Source organism: Balaenoptera borealis (genome assembly GCF_965194805.1).
Source record: "Balaenoptera borealis genome assembly, chromosome: X".
In the NCBI taxonomy this organism is placed as follows: Eukaryota; Metazoa; Chordata; class Mammalia; order Artiodactyla; family Balaenopteridae; genus Balaenoptera; species Balaenoptera borealis.
Window position 1 is genome coordinate 120,325,839 of NC_138881.1, and position 17,215 is coordinate 120,343,053.

The following is a 17,215-nucleotide window of genomic DNA, read 5'->3' on the forward strand; positions in this document are numbered from 1 at the left end:
ATACACTAATATGTATAAAATAGATAAGTAATCAAAACCTGTTGTATTAAAAAAAATGTAGGTTGTATCTACGAGATATATGCGATAATATGTTTAAGTAAGGTAAGTTATATATACAGGGTTCTATATGAGATAGATATGTCTGGAAAGGGGCCCGTGCTCATTTCAAGTATCCTGACATTGTATTTCCTCCCATTATTATTGTTGTTATCTTTGTTGTTTTTCGTTGTCTTTAATTAATCCCTAATGCAGTAATACCTTAGGAATAAGAAATGTATTTGATAAAAAAAAGAGCCATATAGTTTGTTCGGTGCCAAGTCAAAAAAAAAAAAAGGTTAATTAAATAAGGTACCAAATCTATAAAATAATTTTTAAATAAGTTACAGAGAGATGATTAAAATGCCGGGATGAATTTTCATTTTTACCTCTCTTACCAAGTAATTGAAAACCAAAAGCAACGAGTAAGCAAGTTTATATGCAGCTGTTTTCTAGGTACTTGGAAAGAGAAGGTTTTCACCCATCTTTGACGAAAGTGCATCCTTGCCAACCATTTAGCACGAGCTGCAAACACATCCATATCTTACCTATTGTTTCTCTCTCTCTTTTTTTTTTTAAGCAGAGAAAACAACGTGACTGTGTCATGAGGACAGTTGTGATAACAGTCTAGGCCCTTGTATTAGACAGGGTTTGCCAGAGAAACAGAACCACTAGGAGATATATCTATATATCTAGACACCTATATATATATAGAGAGAGAGAGAGAGAGAGAGAAAGAGAAAGAGAAAGACAGAGACAGAGACACAGAGACAGAGAGAAATATCATGAGAAATATAATTCTTGTCACTTGTCACACATTTGTTCTTCCAGATGATCTTTTGAATTCAACTGTCGAATTCAACTGTCAAGTTTAAAAACGGCTGTTATGGTTTTGATTGGGACTTCATTAAATTTACTAATTACTTTGGAGGGAAATAAACAGCATTATAATATTGAGACCTCTAATTCAATACCATAATATGTTGCTCCATTTATTCAAGTTTCCTTGATGACTTCAATATAGTTTTATAGCTTTCTTCGTGTAGGCCTCACACATTCATTGTTAAGCTTATTTGTTACTTATTAAACTTTAGAGTTTAGGTTGTTATTATAAATGGAATTTTTAAAGTATATTTTTAACTGGCTATTACTGATATATGGGGAAAGTATTACCTGTGTATCTTTATTGTGACCAGCTGATTAACTCTGGAATAAAACTAACAGCGCATCCTGATTAATATTCAGTACATTTAATATATGTTAATTATAAAAATATAAATTATAAAATTCAATTATTTTGCTTTGCTGACCCACTTGTTAATTGAGGTTTAATCAGTAGTATTACAGTTTCTGGTGTCAAATGAAGATTAAGTCATAGATAAAAACTCAATAAATATTACTGGATTGCATGTTGAACTACTCTGGGAGCAATAGAAAACTTTTGGAGTGAGCAGAACAATACTGATATTTTGAACTTTTCTTGTTAGAGATAGCATATATCATCATTGTGGGTTAGGGCACGGCACATAGTAGGTCCAAAAGAAATGTTTATTGTAATGTATACTGTAAGAGAGTAATGGCGGAAGTATTAGATCATGGTACAAAGATACTATTGTTGGATGATAGTGTACCTAACGTGATCGCACTACTTATCACTTTAACTTTGAAGTGTATCTTTTCCTCATAATTCTCTATATGATTTCTAATTTTTTGGCATATCAAATAATATTATGCAGAAATTAGAGCTATCTCTTCTAAGAACTGAGTATTTGTACTAATTATTATCTCATCTAATCCTCACAACCACCACATGTGATAGATAGTATCACTATATCCACTTTACAGATGAAGAAACTGAGATGTCTTGAGCTCCTGGAGAATTTAAGGGACTTCCCCCAGCTCACACAGCTGGTAAGTGGAAGAGGCTGAGATTTTCACCCCAGCAGTCTGGCTCCAGAGCCTCTGCTTATAGCACTTGAGATGCCTCTTTTTCCCAGGGGCATCATCTCTTTCACTGGGACTTTTTAAAACTTCTTGCAAAGTGTGCAAATAAAGCTGTTGTGCATATTGATAAAGAGAATAAAGATGAATTCATGTATTAAGATTTTACTTCTAATGAATTTTAAACTGTGAGTATTTTCCTCATGAGTATTAAGACACAAACGGAGGCTCTAGATTTACGTAATCTTAGATGGTATCTGTTCAAATACGCACAGGGAACTAAGATCTAGAGAGGGAGATGACTGCTCAAGGTCACACAAGGAGTTGGTGGCAAAGGGGTAGGGGTCTAGGCCTCCTGTCTAGGGCTGCTCTTTCCATGGCCACTTGCGAGGACACACAATTTTTTGTTCTTAAACTCTCAAACATCAGGAAGTGTATTACCTTTTGGATAAACCAGGACACGGCTGGTTAATCATCCTTTTCATGACAGAATTCTGATGCTAGGACTTAATCCATGTCTAAAAGCAAAATGCAGTCTTCTAAGTAGCATCAAGCCCAGAAACAGACAAACAAAAAGTCAATTCACAAAAGCTAAACATCTGTTTGTATTTTGCTACCTCCCAGCAAGTGACCACTCATTTCAGATGAGCTTTTGTGTTTTTCTTGAAAATGGTAAACCTTTGGAAAATGTGAACATTTGTTCCTTTCATTACTATGGTGAAACAAAGGTTTGGAGGGGACATAAGGGAAATGCAAACATTTTTTGCAAACATCTCCCACAGGCCAGCTGGTAGAGTTATTGTCAAAAAGAACAGGCAGAACTAAGTAAATGTGAATTTTTTTTTTTAAAGTGATGTGTGTGTGTGTATTTCTAGGAATCTGTTTATAATAGAAATTTGCCTAAACAAATGTTTCTGAGAACTTTCACCCATCATCATCACTCCAACTGTGGCATGGTGCTAGTGAGGCCAACTATTCCCTATTATTGGTCTAATGTAAAGTAATCATCTCAGTGAGAATAGCTAATGTGGTCTGATGCTTATCACAATGTAAACCAACCTCCCCTTGCAGGATCATATAATATACAGGCTTCTAGCTACTGAATGTATAAGTGAGTGAGTCTTATGTACTGTCCTGGAGAGTTATAAACAAAGCAAGCAAAGATTTTCAATTAAGAGGACCTCAATGATGTCTGTGTGTGGAATACAAAGAATTTTAGGTCACTTTGCTCTCTTCGTGTTAACTAAACATAAGCCAGATGTATATGGCACAATGTGAAATGAGAGTCTTCTGTTTTACTTTTGTAAATAGTCTTAGATTGGCAAAGAGAATATATGAGAATTTCTGTAAAATGCTTTGTTCTCTGCAAACCGTATTCTCTGACTCACAGATTCAAGTATGTTATGTCTTTTCTAAAATACAGTAAAATAATTTTAGTGTTTGATGTCTTGTGATATCATAAAAAATTCTCTATGAGATGGCTGAATAGGGAGCAGTATCTGTCTGGTATATAGCAATTTTTCATAAATTAAAATTGCTATTGAATTAGTCATATGTGGAAATTCTGAACTGCAACAACCTGAATACAAACATGGAAGCCAAACTGTGCCTTAGGATACAAGAGTGGTATCATTTTAAAAGGTAATTTTTCAAAAAGGGTCTTTTTAATTTTGATTCACTACCACACCTGTGGATGTATGCTACCATGTCATGTGCCAAGATTACTATTTTCCAATACTATATAAGAATAAATGTACATAGGGACCTGATAAAAAATCAAACAAACATGTCTTTCCGTCTCTCCCTTCTCACTGTTCTCTGTCAGCAAAATCATGTTTTACTCCAACATGCTTCAGAATAATTTGTGTTCTTTTCATTTCACTCACAAATATCCCCATTCAGGTCCATGGGGAAATAAACACATAAAAAGCAGAGATGTACAATGGCTTAAATAATTATTTCAAATTACTCCAAGTTTATAACAGTTTCATTATACTTAATTAGAAACTTAATATTCAAAAGCTTTTTATAATAGGTAATTAATAAAAATAAAAACAGAGTAGAAATTTCAGGACAGTCTAATACATGAAAATTATTTTATATAGCATCAGAGACCTTTTATTTTCATCCTTACTGTAAGTCTATAAACCATAATCCCAATCCATATTTTAATGGTAAAAACATCAGAAAACTATAATGAACTACAAACATCTACATGTGCATGCGCACACACACACACACAAACACACACACAAAAGTCAGCATATACATACTCCCTTATATAGAAAGCAGAATGTTATTGGTAGAAAAAAGCATAGGCTTTGCCATTTACTAGATACAATATTACAAAGGAATTTACCATTCTGAGTCTAAGTTTCTACCTTGTAAAACACTGAGGAAAATGGTTCTTCGTGGTGTTAAGATAATTAAAGAAAATAATTAGAATGTTCATTGCATAAACTACAAAGTGCTATACACATTAAGATTTTTGTTTTTCTGCCTTTCTCTTCCAAAAGTCTGGATATAGAGCCAACTCAAAAATATTTCTAGAATGAATCTATACATTCATAGGACATAATTTTACTGACTGTGATGGAGTTTCCCACATCATGTTGTGGACTCCTCATTCTATTGTAGTTAATAACTTTTATATACTGTGTAACAGATGTGAGTTAAAACAGTCACAGCCTTGGAAATCCAGTTGAGAACAAGAAAAAGAAAAACTATTATATGTTTTTAGAAATGAAAAAGTGGGTATAATTATAGAGTTAGAGATTTGAGGAAGTAAAGAATATTTTATAACTCTATGCTAAAACCTTTGAAAATCCCAATCAAATGGACAATTTTCTAAGAAAATAAGTGACCACTTAAAAAGAGCTAGCAAACTCAAGTAAACTAATAATCATGAAATAAATTGGCAAATAAATGTTAACAAAATATTTTAGTCACTCTTGATTCCTCTCTTTCACAACTCACACTCACTCTGTAAGAAAATCCTATTGTCTCTACCTTCAAAGGATATCCAAATTGTGACCAGTCCTCTCAACCTCCACTGCTGCCACTGAGATCCAAGCTATTATTTTATCTAGTCTGGACTTTTACATAACAGCCTCCTGATTGTTCTCCCTGCTGCACTCTTTCTCCCCTTTAGTCTACTGTCAACACAGCAGCCAGAGAGATCTTTTCAAAATAAATGTCAGTCAAGATGGAGTAACAAGAATCAGATTGAGCCTCCTATTTTAAGCAATAGGAAAAAAGAAAAAAAAAATGGAACAAAGGTTTTCAGGCATTGGACAACAGACAGTCAGGAATGTGATCCCTGACAGAAAGACAACAAGGTAACACTATTATTTCACCAGTTTATTTCCTAGGAGCAGATTCTAGGTCACATTTCAGGGAGGGGGACCCCAATCAGGGCCTGCAGTCATGCTGATCTAAGAAGACATAAATAAGAACCTGGGAAGACCAAGCAGATGAAAATCTGTGGGACATATCACTGGAGAATAGGGAGCTGCATAAAGAGAATGAAAGGGCTCTGGAGATAGACCGAGATGAACCCTTGGGTCTTGATTGAGTACTGATCTATGCACACATGACAGGAAATTACCTGACGTCTTGAACAGAACAAGCAGAAAGGAGTAGAGAGAGCAATTACTAAATTCCACACACAACTAGGAACAGTTCATGATTCCACAAATCAGAAGAGAAAGGTTTCATAATATATGGATCAGAGGGTTGAATTCCCAGAATGGTATCACCTTAGCAGTGAAGCTAGATTAGCTCTAGATTAAAAGTTGCTATGAATCACACCTAACAAAGTTGAAACCAAGCCTTGAAACAATCTAACTGATTCCAAGTAACTAAACTGCAAGCCAGAATAAACTCAGCACTATTTAAAACTTACAACAAAATCAGTATCTAAATAGATAAAATTCCCCAAGCATGCAAAGAAGCAGGAAAATATGATCCACCACAACAAACAGAAAAAATATTAATTAACAGAAACAAATCAAGAATTAACAGAGATAACAGAACTAGCAGAGAGATATGTCAAAACAACTAATGTGTGTGTATATATGTGTGTGTGTGTATGTTTATATATGCATATATGCTTCATATATGCAAGTAAGTAGACAGAAGTAGGAGCATGATGAGGAGAGAAAAAAGTATCACACGAAACTTGTAGAGATAAAAAATATCTGAAATGAAAAATACACTGAATGTGATTATTAGCAAGTTAGACTCTGCAGAAGAAGATATCAGTGAGTTTGAAGACATAGCAATAGAATTTATCCAAATTGAGGCATATAGAGAAAAAAAGAATGAAAGATAATTATGAACTGTGATAAGATAAAGATAAATGTGAACATCAGTGAACTGTGAGATAAGCTGTAACAATGGCTGGAAATTTTCCAAATTTGAGTAAAACTATAAACTCACATATCTAAGAAATATAACAAATGCCAAGGAAAATAAAACTAAAGAGAGCCACACCAAGGCACCCTACTGATTACATTTCAGTAATCAAATTACTGAAAAACAGTGATAAAGAGAAAACTTTAAAACAGTCAGAGCTAAATGACTCATCACATACAGAGGAACACAGATAAGAATGACAGTACACTTCTCATCAGCAATTATGAAGGCAGAAGAAAGTAGAGGAACATCTTTAAACTATTGAAAGAAAAAAATCTGTCAACCTAGAATTCCTTATCTAACAAAAATGTTTAAAAAAAATGAAGGCAAAATAAAGACATTTTCAGTATCTTAATTTTTCTAGTATCTCGTTTTAAGCAATAGAATTCATTGCCAGCATATTTGTATTACATGAAATGTTAAAGGAAGTTCTTCAGGCTAAAGAAAAATGATAGATAAAAATTTGTATCTACACAAAGGAGGAGCTCTAAAAATACTAAATGTGTGGTAAATATAAAATACTTTTTTTTTCTCGTTTTTAAAAAGTCATAATGAAATGGCAAAAAAAAAAGGAAATATACTATTGTCAGGTTCTTTCACAATATTTGAAGTTACATACTATTATTTAAAGGTAGACAAGAATAAGTTTAAAATGTTATGTTGTATCTCAAAAGCAACCAAAAAATAAATTGAAAAAAAAAACAGAGAGGAGGAGCTAACAATCCAACAGTGGAGAGAAAATAAAATCATAAAAATTTGTCCAGGAGAAAGCACAAAAAGAGGAAAAATGAAATAAAGAGCAAATGGGACAAATAGAAAATATACAGCAACATAGTAGGTTTAAACCCAAACCTATCAATAATTACACTAAATTTAAACGATGTAAACACCATAAGTAAAAGTCGGTTTGTCATACTAGATAATAAAATAAAACACAGAAATATGCTACAGGCCTATCTTGTTTTACTGTGTATCACTTTACTGTGCTTCATAGATACTACATTTTTTACAAATTGAAGGTTTCTGGCAACCTTGCATCAAGCAAGTCTATCAGCCCCATTTTTCCAACGGCATTTCATCACTTTTTGTCTCCATGTCACATTTTGGTAATTCTCGCAATGGTTCAAACTTTTTCATTATCATCATATTTGTTCTGGTGATCTGTGATCAGTGATGTTCGATGTTACTACTGCGAAAAGATTACAACTCGTTGAAGGCTCAGATGATGGTTAGCATTTTTTAGCAATAAAGTATTTTAAATTAAGGTTTGTGCATTGCTTTTTAAGACATAATGCTATTGCACACTTAATAGACTACACTATAGTATAAACATAATTTTATATGTACTGGAAAAAAATCATGTGACTCACTTTACTGCAATATTTGCCTTATTGTGGTGACCTGGAACTAAACCTGCAGTATCTCTGAGGTATGCCTATATATACAAGAAACCCACTTTAAATATAAAGACAGATAGAATAAAAACCAAAGTATGGGGAAAATATATACCATACAAATACAAATCAAAATAAAGCTGTGGACTTTACATTAGTATCAGAGAAAACGGACACTGGAACGAGGAAAATTACCAGAGATAAGGGAAGTTATTGCACATTGATAATGGGGTCAATATATGAAGAAGTGAAAGGATAAATACACAAGTCCACTAAGATGGTTGGCAATTTAAACACCCCATCGTAAGTACCTAATAGAACAAGTGAAGACTTCCTGAATGGTAGAGTAAGAACCTCCATAATCTGCTCCTCTATAAAAGCAATGAAAATACTGGCAAAATTGTCAAAATCAACTTTTTCAGAACCCTGGAAATTAATCAGAAGCTTGCAATAATCTGAGGGTTTATCTAAGAAAAACTGAACCTTGGTTAAAATCGCAGGGTTTGTGGAACTTTAACTTGATCTCCTCCAATCCCCTTCTTTGCAGCTCTGCTGTAGGCATGCAAACCAGCAGCCTAGAAATCATGGTCGCTGTGAAAAATAGCAGTCTTGCAACCACTGAAGGGGTCAGACTGGATTTGGAGTTCCACAAGAAGACCCAACCTCCCAGCATTGTGAGCACTGTCAGCATCTGTCCTGTCTCACATCTCCGCGGAAAAGCACCATTCGCAGGGTGTTGTTCTTTGTCCTGACCTGCCATCTTACAGTTTCCTAAAAGGCCCTAAGTGATCTGCCCTATCTCCTGATTTTGTCCCTCCCTTGCTGTCTGATGTCACTTACTACTACTCTACCTCTTCCTCACTACACTGCAGTCACACTGGTCTTCCTACCTTCTCTAGAACAAGTCCAGCATGTTCCCTCCTCAGACTGTTAGCATTTGCTGTTCCCTCTAGCCAGAAAATTCTTCCTCCAGACACCTCACCTCTTCCATGTCTTTGCTCAAATTTCACCTTATCAGAGAAGCTTTCCTTGACCATCCTAAGACAATAGTTCATAATAATGTATTGTATAACTGAAATTTGCTAAGAAAGTAGATCTTAAGCATTCTCACCAAACAAAAACCGAAACAAACCAAAGGTAACTATATGAGGTGATAGATGTGTTAATTAACTTCATTGTGGGAATTCTTTCACAATGTAAACATATATCAAAACATCACACTGTACAGTTTAAATATATTACAATTTTATTTGCTAATTATACCTAAATAAAGTTGGGAAAATAAAAAAAGTAAATAAATTACAACCTTCCCTTCACCTTGGCATTCACTATGCATGCCCCTTTCCCATTTCATTTTTCTCCATAACACTGATTGCCATCTGACATACCATTTATTTTACTTATTTAGTTTGTTGACTGTCTGTCTCTCCTCATTAGAATATGAGCTCCTTATATTAAGACTTTTGTTTTATTTGCCTGTGCCCCACTCCCAGCACCCAGAAGAGTATATGGCAGATAGTAAACACCAATAATATTTATTGAATTAATGAGGTCAGTTTTCTGTTTCAAACACTTCTAGAACATTCAATATGGACTTACCTAACTCTACTAAAGCAATTGACAAAAACTGCACAACTCTAATATATCCACTTCTATCTAATCACATCACATTTAAATATAACATGCCAAAAATCTAAACTAACTCCAATGATTCTAACAATTTCACCAATGAGTGCCACAATTGCCAAATCCAACTGCCAATCTAAGTTCTTTTGATGGAGTTAATCACTCCCTTCATCCGTGTCTATGATATCAAATCCACTGGTTTCTTCCTATTTTACTGCCACTTCCTTAGTCTGGTTCGGTTTTTTGTTTGTTTTGTTTTTAATTTCTCCTGATTTCTTTTAGATTTCTAAATGTTGGAGTATTCCAAGGGTCATCCCAGGACATCTTCTCATCTCTATTTATTCCCCCTCTCTAGGTGAAGTCACCAAGTCCTATGACTTTATATCCCATCCTTTCACTGATGATTCTCAAATTTTTATTTCCAGCTAGTAACATTCCACTCAGATCTGTGTCTCTATATCCAACTATCTAGTTAACATTTTCATTTGGATGTCTAATAAGGATCATAAACTTAATATGTCCAAAATTAAAATTCAGGATTCTCACTCAAGCCTGCTCTTCCTCCAATAGCAACTCCATTTTACCTGTTGCTTGGACCAAAAACCTAGAACTTACCCTTGACTTCCTTTTTACTTCTCATACTCCACGCCCAGTTATCAAATTCTGTCAACTCAAAAGGTGTCCAGAGACAGCTCATCACCTTGCTTTCAACTTCACCGCCCCCACTGATCAGCCAACTGATCCCTTTAAAAATATACATCAGATTATATCCCATGCCCATTTAAAACTTTAAAATGTCTTCCCATTAATAGTTAAAATACAATACAAAGTCCTTAAAATGGCAGACAGGGCACTACATATTCTGGTACTAAGCATATTCCAGACTTTATCTCTTATTAGTCACTCCTTTCACTTACTGTGCTCCAAACACATTTGACTTTTTTACTCCTCCTTAAACATAACAAGTTCATTTCTACCTTTTTGCATTTGCATGATGTTCTCTCTGCTTGCAGTGCCCTTCCCTCAGATATCCACATGGCCTTCTCTTTTTATTCAGATCTCTACTTTGAGGTCACACTCTTAGACAGACCTTCCTTGGCTACTTTATCTAACACCCCATCACCCTACTTTCTATTCCTTTACTTGCATTAGTCTTTTTATTTCTTAGAAGCTATCTAATATTTGTAAATATATGCATAATTTATTTATTGTTTGTATTCATCTCTAGAGTTTAAGTTCCATTAGTGGAGGTGCCTTGTCTGTTTTGTTCAATTGTCTATCTCCAAGACCTAGAAATGTTCTTGGCACATAAATATTTGATGGATGATTGAATGAATGAGTAAATACATGCATATACAGGGAAAGGATATACAATTGTATTTCTCTCTGGGTAGATTAAATGGTAGGTCATTTTTGTTACTTCATTTTGCTTACATGCATCTTTGTTTTTTAGTTAATGAGAACCTATTGATTTTGCAATAAGAAAAATGTAATTAAAGTTATTTCCATTAAAAACTGCACAGTTCATACTCCCAAGTGGATAAAGCAGTTGAATCCAAAGGCCAATCAATGTACTGCTCACCCATTTATAAATCAATTTTCTGTATTTCTGAAGCTGTCACTGCAATAAAAGAGAGGTATGCTGATTGACCAACTGACAAAGATAATGAGTAGAAAAATGAATAATGGTAAGTCTAAATTGTCTAAATATCATTCACATGTCAACAATAACTAAAATGGAAGGGGGCCATAACTGAATTATTTGAGCCTGGATGAATGCCAAATTTCTTATGAAAAATATTTTGTGATATAAAGAAATCTTTAGCAAGTTCACTAAAAATATTTAATATCATATTGTATCATGGAGTTTGGAAAAATATGCTGTTTGAATCCATGAGTAAATGATCAGGGTACAGTCTTAAAATGGGAATATTTGTTTTGTTTTCAACTGTTGTATTATTTTTCCCTTTGTCATTTATAAGATCTTCAAATATCTGCACCATGATAAGATCATGAGTCATGCTTCTTTCAGTCCATTTCATTTTAATTCAATTATTATTATTATTATTCACTTTCTATAGTACAAAGCATTCTGTTGGGCGTTGGGGATGAAAGCAAGATGAATATAAAACTGTCTAGGCTGTCCAAATATTCACACACTTGTAAAGGAAGCAGCCACGTGCACAATTAAGTATCAAATAAGACCAACAATTCTACCTGTTTTTATCAGAGGGACAAGGACTATTCTCTGGGAGTAGAGGGGAAAGACACATTTCAGTTTGGTGGTTGGGGAGGGTATCTTGTAACACTCATAGGAGTATTTTAATTGGTTTTGAAGGATAAGTAGGATTTTCATAGACAGGAAAGGACTAGGGTAGGAGGAGAGAGTTCCTGACAAAATGAACAGATTGGATATGTAGGATTTGCCAATTTATGTGGTATAAATATTAGCATCATGGCCAACTTCAAGCTTCTATCATATGCCAGTGAACACAGAATTGGGAAGGGATGCTCAGAATGGGCTCCTGCAAGCTGTTATGCGCCAATTCCAGCATGCTCCTGCATTCAGGTCAAATTGCGTGGAAATTAGAAGAGTGTACTAAGAAAATCTCGTACAGGTGATGAGAAGTCACTGAAGGATGTTGAACCAGGGAATGGCATAATCAAATTTAGATTTTGGGACAAGGATTGACAGCAGGTGTTTTCAAGATCTGGAGAAAGAAAATCTAGACTGGGAAACCAAACAAAATAAGTGGCTATTTTTAAAGTCCAGTTGAAAGACAATGAAGGCCTGATTCAAAGTATACACAAAGAAAAAAATGTGCATGTCAGAAAGTGTAGATGATTGCTTGACAGTGAAGATGATGAGGACAGAGGAATCGAAAATAATTCTCAGGTTTCTAGCGTAGATGCCTGAGTGGATGGTAGTGCTGTTAGCCATTATAAGGAACAGAGGGGGATAAATGTTGCTTAGGGATGGTTAAAATGGGGGTAGGGAAGAGAAGATAATTTTCATGTGCTGAATTGGGAACCTATTAAATACCATTAAAATGTCACTAAGTTCACATTTAAAACGTTCTAAATTATGAGCCTTGTGCCAAAATGTTATTAATCACCATATTTAATAACTGCATAATATTCAGTATAGATGTACTATAATTTACTTTCCCATTTTCCTCTTGTTAGACAGCTCAATTAGATACACTTTTTCCTGTTACAAATTAGGTAGCAATTTACATAGTTGGACTTGGAGAATTTCCTTTTTTTGTTTTTTGATTATTTACTTAGATTGCATTTCTAGTAATAGAATTACTGGGTCAAAGAGCATGCCTATTTTATGGCTTAATTAATATTGACAATTTACTTTCCAAATGAGTTATATCAATTTATACCACCATCATTAAAAGTATACCAGCTTCACTGAAGTTTTCTTTTTTTTCCCAGCTTTATTACATATAACTGACATATAACATTATGTAAGTTTAAGGTATACAATAAGATTATTTGATACATGTATATACTGCTAAACAATTACCACAAAAGAGTTAGTTAACACCTCCATCACCTCACATACAGGCATATCTAGGAGATATTGTGGGTTCGGTTCCAGGCCACGATAATAAAGTGAATATCGTAATAAAGCAAGTTACACAAATTTTTTGGTTTCTCTGTGCATATAAAAGTTATGTTTACACTATACTATAGTCTATTAAGTGTGCAACTGAATTATGTCTAAAAAACAATGTGCAAACCTTAATTTAAAAATCCTTTATTGCTAAAAAATGCTAACCATCTTCTGAGCCTTCAGTGAGTTGTAATCTTTTTGCAATAGCAACATCAAAGATCACATCACCATAATAAATATAATAATGAAAAAGTTTGAAATATTGCTAGAATTACCAAAATGTGATACAGAGACATGAAGTGATCAAATGTTGTTGGAAAAATGGTGCTGATAGACTTGCTTGACGCAGGGGTGTCATAAACCCTCAATTTGTAAAAAAATGCAGTATCTGTGAAGTGCAATAATGTAAAGCCCAATAAAATGAGGTCTGCCTGAAATTACCTTTTGTGTGTGTGGGGGGGTGAGAACATTTAAGATTTACTCTCTTAGCAACTTTCGAATATATAATACAATACTGTTACTATTAACTGTATTCACCATGCTGTATATTAGATCTCCAGAACATATTCATCTTATAACTGGAAGTTTGCACCCTTTGACCAACAGCTCCCCATGTCCACAACACCCCAGATCCCTGAAGATACATTGGAAAGTCAGATGTTCCTAAGTGGAATAATAGACGAGCATTGTATCAGGGAAGGATATCAATTACAGGAAAAAATCTGTAAAAAATACAAACACATGGAGGCTAAACAATACAGTACTAAATAACAAAGAGATCACTGAAGAATCAAAGAGGAAATAAAAAAAATACCTAGAAACAAATGACAATGAAAACATGATGACCCAAAACCTATGGGGTGCAGCAAAAGCAGTTCTAACAGGGAAGTTTATAGCAATACAATCCTACATCAAGAAGCAAGAAACAACTCAAATAAACAACCTAACCTTACATCTAAAGCAATTAGAGAAAGAAGAACAAAAAAATCCCAAAATTAGCAGAAGGAAAGAAATCATAAAGATCAGATCAGAAATAAATGAAAAAGAAATGAAGGAAATGATACCAAAGATCAATAAAACTAAAAGCTGGTTCTTTGAGAAGATAAACAAAATTGATAAACCATTATCAAGACACATCAAGAAAAAAATGGAGAAGACTCAAATCAACAGAATTAGAAATGAAAAAGGAGAAGTAACAACTGACACTGCAGAAATACAAAGGATCATGAGAGATTACTACAAGCAACTCTATGCCAATAAAATGGACACCTGGAAGAAATGGACAAATTCTTAGAAAAGCATAACCTTATGAGACCGAACCAGGAAGAAATAGAAAATATAAACAGACCAATCACAAACAGTGAAATTGAGACTGTGATTAAAAATCTTCCAACAAACAAAAGCCCGGGACCAGATGGCGTCACAGGCGAACTCTATCAAACATTTAGAGACAATCTAACACCTATCCTTCTCAAACTCTTCCAAAATATAGCAGAGGGAGGAACACTCCTAAACTCATTCTACGAGGCCACCATCACCCTGATACCAAAACCAGATAAAGATGTCACAAAGAAAGTAAACTACGGGCCAATATCACTGATGAACACAGATGCAAAAATCCTCAACAAAATACTAGCAACAGAATCCAACAGCACGTTAAAAGGATCATACACCATGATCAAGTGGGGTTTATCCGAGGGATGCAAGGATTCTTCAATATATGCAAATCAGTCAATGTGATACATCATATTAACAAATTGAAGGATAAAAACCACATGATCATCTCAATAGATGCAGAAAAAGCTTTTGACAAAATTCAACACCCATTTATGATAAAAACCCTCCAGAAAGTAGGCATAGAGGGAACTTACCTCAACATAATAAAGGCCATATATGACAAACACCCAGCCAGTTCTCAATGGTGAAAAACTGAAACCATTTCCACTAAGATCAGGAACAAGACAAGGTTGCCCACTCTCACCACTATTATTCAACATAGCTCTGGAAGTCTTAGCCACAGCAATCAGAGAAGAAAAAGAAACAAAAGGAATCCAAATCAGAAAAGAAGGAGTAAAGCTGTCATTGTTTGCAGATGACATGATACTACACATAGAGTATGCTAAAGATGCTACCAGAAAATTACTAGAGCTAATCAATCAATTTGGTATAGTAGCAGGATACAAAATTAATGCACAGAAATCTCTTGCATTCCTATACACTAATGATGAAAACATGTGAAAGAGAAATTAAGGAAACACTCCCATTTCCTATTGCAACAAAAAGAATAAAATACCTAGGAATAAACCTACCTAAGGAGACAAAAGACCTGTATGCAGAAAACCATAAGAAACTGATGAAAGAAATTAAAGATGATACAAACAGATGCAGAGATATACCATGTTCTTGGATAGGAAGAATGTACATTGTGAAAATGACTATATTACACAAAGCAATCTACAGATTCCATGCAATCCCTATCAAATTACCAATGGCAATTTTCACAGAACTAGAACAAAAATTTTCACAATTTGTATGGAAACACAAAAGACCCCGAATAGCCAAAGCAATTTTGAGAAAGAAAAACGGAGCTGGAGGAATCAGGCTCCCTGACTTCAGACTATACTATAAAGCTACAGTAATCAAGACAGTATGGTACTGGCACAAACACAGAAATATAGATCAATGGAACAGGATAGAAAGCCCAGAGATAAACCCACGCACATATGGTCACCTTTTCTTTGATAAGGGAGGCAAGAATATACAACGGAGAAAAGACAGCCTCTTCAATAAGTGGTGCTGGGAAAACTGGACAGCTACATGTAAAAGAATGAAATTAGAACACTCCCTAACACCATACACAAAAATAGACTGAAAATGGATTAAAGACCTAAATGTAAGACCGGACACTATCAAACTCTTAGAGGAAAACATAGGCAGAACACTCTATGACATAAATGACAGCAAGATCCTTTTTGACCCGCCTCCTAGAGAAATGGAAATAAAAACAAAAATAAACAAATGGGACCTAATGAAACTTAAAAGCTTTTGCACAGCAAAGGAAACCATATACAAGACGAAAATACAACCCTCAGAATGGGAGAAAATATTTGCAAATGAAGCAATGGAAAAAGGATTAATTTCCAAAATTTACAAGCAGCTCATGCAGCTCAATATCAAAAATACAAACAAACCAATCCAAAAATGGGCAGAAGACTTAGACATTTCTCTAAAGAAGATATACAGATTGCCAACAAAGAGATGAAAGGATGCTCAACATCACTAATCATTAGAGAAATGCAAATCAAAACTACAATGAGGTATCACCTCACACCAGTCAGAATGGCCATCATCAAAAAATCTGCAAACAATAAATGTTGGAGAGGGTGTGGAGAAAAGGGAACCCTCTTGCACTGTTGGTGGGAATGTAAATTGATACAACCACTATGGAGAACAGTATGGAGGTTCCTTAAAAAACTAAAAATAGAACTACCATACGACCCAGCAATCCCACTACTGGGCATATACCCTGAGAAAATCCTGATTCAAAAAGTGTCATGTACCAAAATATTCATTGCAGCTCTATTTACAATAGTGAGGACATGGAAGCAACCTAAATGTCCATCGACAGATGAATGGATAAAGAAGATGTGGCACATATATACAATGGAATATTCCTCAGCCATAAAAAGAAACGAAATTGAGTTATTTGTAGTGAGGTGGATGGACCTAGAGTCTGTCATACAGAGTGAAGTAAGTCAGAAAGAGAAAAACAAATACCGTATGCTAACACACATATATGGCATCTAAAAAAAAAAAAAATGGTTCTGAAGAACCTAGGGGCAGGACAGGAATAAAGACGCAGATGTAGAGAATGGACTTGAGGACACGGGCAGGGGGAAGGGTAAGCTGCGACGAAGTGAGAGACTGGCATGGACTAGTATATACTATCAAATGTAAAATAGCTAGTAGGAAGCAGCCTCATAGCACAGGGAGATCAGCTCGGTGCTTTGTGACCACCTAGAGTGGTGGGATAGCGAGGGTGGGTGGGAGGGAGATGCAAGAGGGAGGAGATATGGTGATATATGTATATGTATAGCTGATTCACTTTGTTATAAAGCAGAAACTAACACACAACTATAAAGCAAAAAAAAAAAACCCAACACTTTGTAATCTTGGG

General features: G+C 34.7%; 2 long non-coding RNA genes across 2 annotated transcripts in view; both read right to left on the reverse strand.

Annotated features, from left to right (window-relative positions):
- Positions 1-17,215, reverse strand: part of LOC309620137 — a 310,711-nt gene that overhangs the window by 273,354 nt on the left and 20,142 nt on the right. The window lies entirely within an intron of this gene.
- LOC309620119 lies at positions 1,512-16,925 on the reverse strand. Its single transcript, XR_014239424.1, has 2 exons — positions 6,418-16,925; positions 1,512-5,774 (listed from the first exon to the last, which is right to left on the reverse strand). It is a non-coding gene; the product is annotated as an uncharacterized lncRNA (long non-coding RNA).